Source organism: Dermochelys coriacea, chromosome 6 (genome assembly GCF_009764565.3).
Source record: "Dermochelys coriacea isolate rDerCor1 chromosome 6, rDerCor1.pri.v4, whole genome shotgun sequence".
Lineage (NCBI taxonomy): Eukaryota > Metazoa > Chordata > Testudines > Dermochelyidae > Dermochelys > Dermochelys coriacea.
The window spans coordinates 2,051,368-2,057,602 of record NC_050073.1 but is presented as its reverse complement, the minus strand read 5'-3'; positions in this window follow the sequence as shown (position 1 = coordinate 2,057,602).

Genomic DNA, 6,235 nt, shown 5'->3' with positions numbered 1-6,235 from the left:
CCCGTCGGCCCGATTTCACACCTGCCTTGGCCGGGCATCACGAAATGGAATGAGGGCCGGTCTTTCGCCACTGTTCCCTCTATAGGCGTTCATACAGGTGCGGGTATTGAGTGGGGGGTGTCACACACAAGACTCATGGGGTGGGGGGGGAGTCAGACCCCCTCATCCCAGCTAAAGCAAAGGGTTCTTGAGCTGAAAAGGTTGACAGCCCCCCCTCCCCATATAGCAACCATCAACAGTGTAACAAATGGTCCCCCACCCAGAAGGGAAGAATGAGGGGGGATTTGATAGCTGCTTTCAACTACCTGAAAGGGGGCTCCCAAGAGGATGGCTCTAGACTGTTCTCAGCGGTAGCAGATGACAGAACGAGGAGTAATGGTCTCAAGTTGCAGTGGGGGAGGTTTAGGTTGGATAGTAGGAAAAACTTTTTCACTTGGAGGGTGGGGAAGCGCTGGGATGGGTTCCCTAGGGAGGTGGGGGAATCTCCATCCTTGGAGGTTTTTAAGGCCCAGCTTGACACAGCCCTGACTGGGATGATTTAGTTGGGGATTGGTCCTGCTTTGAGCAGGGAGTTGGACTAGATACCTCCTGAGGTCCCTTCCAGCCCCTGAGATTCTCATCTGGCCCTGTGCGTCTCTGTTTCTGTATGAACAGTTTTCCTCTCTTCAGTTCTTCCTTGTTTTTCTCTGAGATTGGAGGGGTTTAGTGAGTTAAAACATGATGGCTGGTGGATCAGGACACCGGGGTTCTCCAAGAGGGGAGTGGGGTGGGACAGAGGGGGGCTGGGAGTCCGGACTCCTGGGATCTCTCCCCAGCTCTGGGAGATGTAATTCTTTTGTGTGTGTTGGGTGCTTTGAGATCCTCGAATGACAGAGGGCCCCCCCCCCCATCAGTCTGTCCCTTTACATGTGCTGTCGCTTTGCTGTCAGGCATTCACACCACCCCCGGGGGGAGGACCTTCCTTCTGAGCCGCCTGTCTGTCTGGCTAACATCGGGGACAAGGGCAAATCTCTGGGCGGCAGCCATCTCCCCACTCCATGGCGGCTAGGAAACAGGGCCCCGGGAATAAACAGGGCAGTGCGTCTCGAGGTGGAGATAGCCACAAACACGCAAGGCCCCAATCCCCTCCAGCAGGGGGCACTCTCTCCCATGCCCATCAGGGCTGGACCAGTGCTAGGGGGCGCCGTGCTCCGGGGAGCAGGGCAGGGGGCTAAGCAGGGGGCGCTCTCCCCGGCCCTCAGGGCTGGTCTCGGCGCTAGGGGGCGCCGTGCCGGAGGAGGCTTCACAGCTTGCATGCAGCTGATGCACAGGGCCCATGCAGCTGAACCTGTTCGCAACCAAGCAGCCGAGTGGCCTGTCTCTAAGCCGATTGGTGGCTAATCGCACAGGGCTGGGTAAGCCCCGCTCCTTACAGGCCAATCTCGTTAGAACAATCCCCTGGGGTCAGGGTGACATATGCTGAGGCAGGGGAGCACATCTGGCAGGGGCTGCATTAGCCTGTTTCTGCCTGGGAAGTCCTGTTGTCTCCCAGAGCAGCCTGGTCCCCCCCGAGTGCCCCCCATGCCATAGCCTGAGCCCCTAACATTCACCCCCGCCTTGCTCCCCTGCCGGCAGTGCTTGCCCGTTCTGCAGACACAGCTGCCTCTAGGGTGGAGTCACCAGAATAGCCCAGACTGCTGGGGAGAGCGCCCCCTACCGGTCTCTGCCCGCTCCCTGCAGCACCGCGCCCCCTAGCGCCGCACTGGGGCATCGGGGCCGGCCCTGACTGCCCGGGGAGAGCGCCCCCTGCTGAGCCCCCACTCCCTGCAGCACCACCCAAAGCCGCGGTCTCTACCCCCAAAAGCTCTGCTGGTACCCCGATTCGCAGCCCCCTCCTCTCCCCCCATCTCTTCCACAGCTCAGCCCAGCGAGCCCCTCCCCCCCGGGGCAGGAAACGCGGGAGCTGCTGTTCTTAGCTCATGTGAACCCAAGCCAAGCAGCGGCGCCCCCCCCCCCCCCGCCCTGTCCCTCAGGGGTCAGATGATGCCACAATTTCATTCTTCCCTCCAGGAGCTAGATCCGCTCGGCCAAAGTGGACAGCTGCTCCCGTCCAGGCCCACCCCACTGGCTGCAGCTTCTCCCGGAGAGTCACAGCTTGGGAGGCTGGAAAGGCCCCCACCCACGAGGCCCCCCCACCTCGCCCCTGGCTGAGCATCCAGTCGGTCAGCCAGTTTGCCCAAAGAGAGGTCATCCAACCCCACCCAATCCACCAGCCCGACGTAGTGCTCTCCATCCGGCCAGGCCTAACGCAGGCGGGGAATGAAGGCATAACGCCCCCCCGCCCCCGCAGCCGCGGCGTCTGGGCTGCGACTTGCCCGGGGCCATCGTCCCTTGTCAGTGGAGAAACTGAGGCACGAGCACACCCAAGGCCCTTCTGCGCCTAACGCTCTTCAAAGCCAAGGGGTGTGAGACACCTGCCGTTGAGGGTCTAACCCTAAGGGATGCGCCCACACTGAGGGCATCAATCCCAGGTCTTCGCGCCACCCTGCCATCCTTCTCCTCTGCACTGATGGACGCCCTGCCCCCCAATACAGGCTGGAGAAGTGCATTGTGGGAGTTTCCCTCGCCTACCAGGCATCGGGGCCAGCCCAGACCACCAGGGGAGAGCGCCCCCGGCTGAGCCCCCACTCCCGGCAGCACCGCAACCCCTAGCGCCACACTGGAGCATGGGGGCCAGCCCTGAGCTGGGGAGGTGCCCGGAGGGCACGGCAAGAAGCGCCCTGTACCTCTCTGAGCTAACCAGCACTGCGTGAATTCAGGCGTAGCCCTGCACCCACCCACCCCCCAGGCACCAGCAAGTTCCACCCCCCCACACCCCCGCCCCCCCACACTAACTCCCGACCTGTCACACCCAAGCCCTTGGAAAGCGGGGCTCGCAGCTGGGTGAATGTCTCCCGTGGGGCCCAGGCCACCACTCGCGGGTGACGGGGCACCACCGCCAAGCTGGGACGGTGGAGACCCAGCAGATGCTCGCTTGCCCCCCAATCCTTTGGTTGACTGGTGTGAAGGCCCGAGGGGGCCAAGAGGAGTCAACCTGCGGCAGCAAAGGGAGCTCGCGGCCCCGGGGGCAGAGATGAGGCCGCCTTGGAGCAAGGCCAGAGGGGAGCGACGGCAAGGGGCGAAAGCTTTCGAGGCCCCCGCCGGACCCGGGAGGGGGAGGTTCAGCAAGCTGGGGCCTGTCCAGGCGTGAGGAGCAACCTGAGAGCAAGCCCCGGGTGTCTACAGGGGCCAGAGGGCCAGTGCCCCCCGTGCCCACCGAGGATGGGCCACGCGGTAACGGGTTTCATCCGCCGCAGGGGAGAGTTGGATTCGGTGTTAGGGAAAACTTTCCAAGGCTCAGGGGAGCCGAGCCCTAGAGCAGGTTTCCGAGGGAGGGTGTTGGGGGTTTTCAGGACCAGGGTGGACGAGCACCGCTCAGGGCTGCTCTCGGGTTCCTTGATCCTGCCTCAGCGCCGGGGAGCGGGGCTGGGGCGCGCTGCCCCATCGTGGTCCCTTCCGGCCCCACCTTTCCGCGCTGACAGCTCCGCAGATCGTCCTGCTGGACACAAACCCGGCACCGGCACCGGCCTCTTCGCTGGCTCCGAGGGGCCCCCGCAGATGGGCTCCGACCTCCTCGGTTCCACCCGCCAGTCGGGTCCCCCACCCGCCCGGTCGAGCTGCTCGTTAGAGGAAGAGCCCATCCCGTGGGAGACTAACGGGGCGTGTGAGCTGCAGGGACTGAGGGGGCCCCCCCCGGGCCCTGCGACGGCGGGGGGAGGCTGCGCGGGTGAGATGATCCGCGCACCGCACCACGGAGGAAGGCAAAAGAAAACAACCCCAGGGGCCCTGCTGACCGGACCCCGGGAGACATTCCTTCGCGCCCCGAATCTGGCAGCCAGGCCCGCCCGGCCACGGGTTCGCTGCCCCTCCCAGCCCTTCGAGCCGGGGGCCGTGGCGGTGACTCTCCTCCCGCCGAGGTCGGCGCGGGCGTCCAGGTCCCAAACATCAGGGCGTGGGCGAGACGCCGCTGCAGCGGGGGGGGCGGGGCAGAGACCCCCAGAGCCGCAGGCAGCTGCTTAGAAGCCCCAGAAGGTTCATCCAGCTCCGGAAGCGGCTGTGGATCAAAGACCCGGTTGATGGCAGAAATTCGCCCCGGCCCATGTCAGGCCGTCCCCTGCTCTGCGCTGCCCCCCGGGGGGAGGGCAATAGCGGGGGAGACGCGGGCCCCTTGCAACGCCGATCCGCTTCCGGATGGGGACCCCGGATCCGGGCAGGGAAACTTCAGGGCCCACCCAGCCTGTCCCCAGCCAGCGCAGGGTTACACCCGACGGGCCCACGACAAGCTAAAGGTTGAGAGCCAGGACTCCTGGGTTCTATCCCCAGCTCTGGAAGGGGAGGGGGGTCTGATGGGTTAGGGGAGGTGGGGCTGGGAGCCAGGACTCCTGGGTTCAATCCCCAGCTCTGGGAGGGGAGTGGGGTGAGGCGGGGTAGAACTCGGGTTCTGCACAACAGCTGGCACAAGGGGGTGCCTGATCTCACTCATACGTCCTCTTGGGCAGGGACTAGCTCTCACTGCTTGTCATTGTTGGGGGTGGGGATGAGATGGGGGGTCCCATGCTGGCTTCCCCTCCTGCCACCCAGGGTGCTGCTCCAATCCAGATGTTCCCACCAGGAGACTGGCAGATGTTCTTCCTCCCCCTTCCCATCTCAGCCCTGTCCCGAAATGCAGTTAATCCCCTTCTTTCCATATTTAAACCACCCTGGGCCTAGGGGATTATCTCACTGTGGGGACACAGCAGGCCCTGTACAGAGCTTGGGTGAGCCCCACAAATCCCTGCACCAGGGAATGAGCCCAGCCCACCCACTAGACCTCACTCCCCTCCCAGAGCTGGGGAGAGAACCCAGGAGTCCTGGCTCCCAGCCCCCCCCCCCAACCCACTAGACCCCAGTCCCCTCCCAGAGCCAGGGAGAGAACCCAGGAGTCCTGACTGCCCGCATCCCCTTGGTGTGTATTTACACATGGCACCTAAGGTTACTGTGACCTTTACTGCACCGGGAACACTCAGGTCTCTGCCTGTGGAAGGCGACTGAGGGATTTCCACAGCACCTGCCTTCGCCTCCGGCCCGGGGATGCAGCGGTATGTACGCCCCGACTTCCCCATTGCTCACATAGCTGCACATCGCAGCAGGGTGGAATGAGAGACTAAACAGAAACACCCAGGGAGTCAGAGCCCAGACAGCTCCTCAGCTCCAGCACCAATGCCAGGCATAGAACCAGGAGTCCTGGCTTCCAGCCTCACCCCCTGCCGCTCTAACCCCCAGGGCCAGGATAGAACCCAGGGGTCCTGGCTCCCACCCCCTGCCACTCTAACCCCCCAGAACCCCATTCCCCTCCCAGGGCCAGGATAGAACCCAGGAGTCCTGGCTCCCACCCCCTGCCACTCTAACCCCCCGGACCCCACTCCCCTCCCAGAGCTGGGGATAGAACCCAGGAGTCCTGGCTCCCAGCCCCCCTGCTCTAACCCACTAGCCCCCACTCCCCTCCCAGAGCTGGGGATAGAACCCAGGAGTCCCGGCTCCCTGCCCACCCTGCTCTCTCAACAAAGAGGGATTATGGATGGAAGAACAGAGGCAGTTCTCAGGGAGGCCGGTGCCTCTTTAAGCTCTGAACTATAGCTCAGGCTGCTAACGTCAGGCGCTTGCTTAATTCACTGCTCTGGACAGCAGTGGTGCTACAGGGCAAAACTGAGGGTCAGCAATAGAGGGGGAGGGAGCCCAGGGCTGGGCTAGCCTGGGGCTGCAGGTCGGGAGTGAGGGGCACCGGCAGAGGTGGGGGGAGCCCAGGGCTGGGCTAGCAGCGGGGAGCCGAAGCTGGAAGAAATTTGGACCAAAGTCAAAGCTTTGCAAACAAACCCGGTGACCTTTGGCTGTGCCCATGCTGCGCCGGGCGGGGGAGGCAGGTTTCACATTGCAGAGGGCCAAGGGTGAGCAAGCGCGGGGGCTGGCAGCCGGAGTGCAGTGTGGCAGTTGGGGATAATCAGACCTAGGCTTGTTTAGCTGCCACAGGGGACGGGGAGGGATTGGCTGTGGCCCGGTCACTGCACCACAGCCAGGACCACAGCCTGGCTCTCAAGGGGAAAGGCCCCGTGTCTCCTTCCCCACCCCCTGAGCCAGCCCGTCCTCTTCCGAACCTACAAAAATAATCTTTTATCCATTA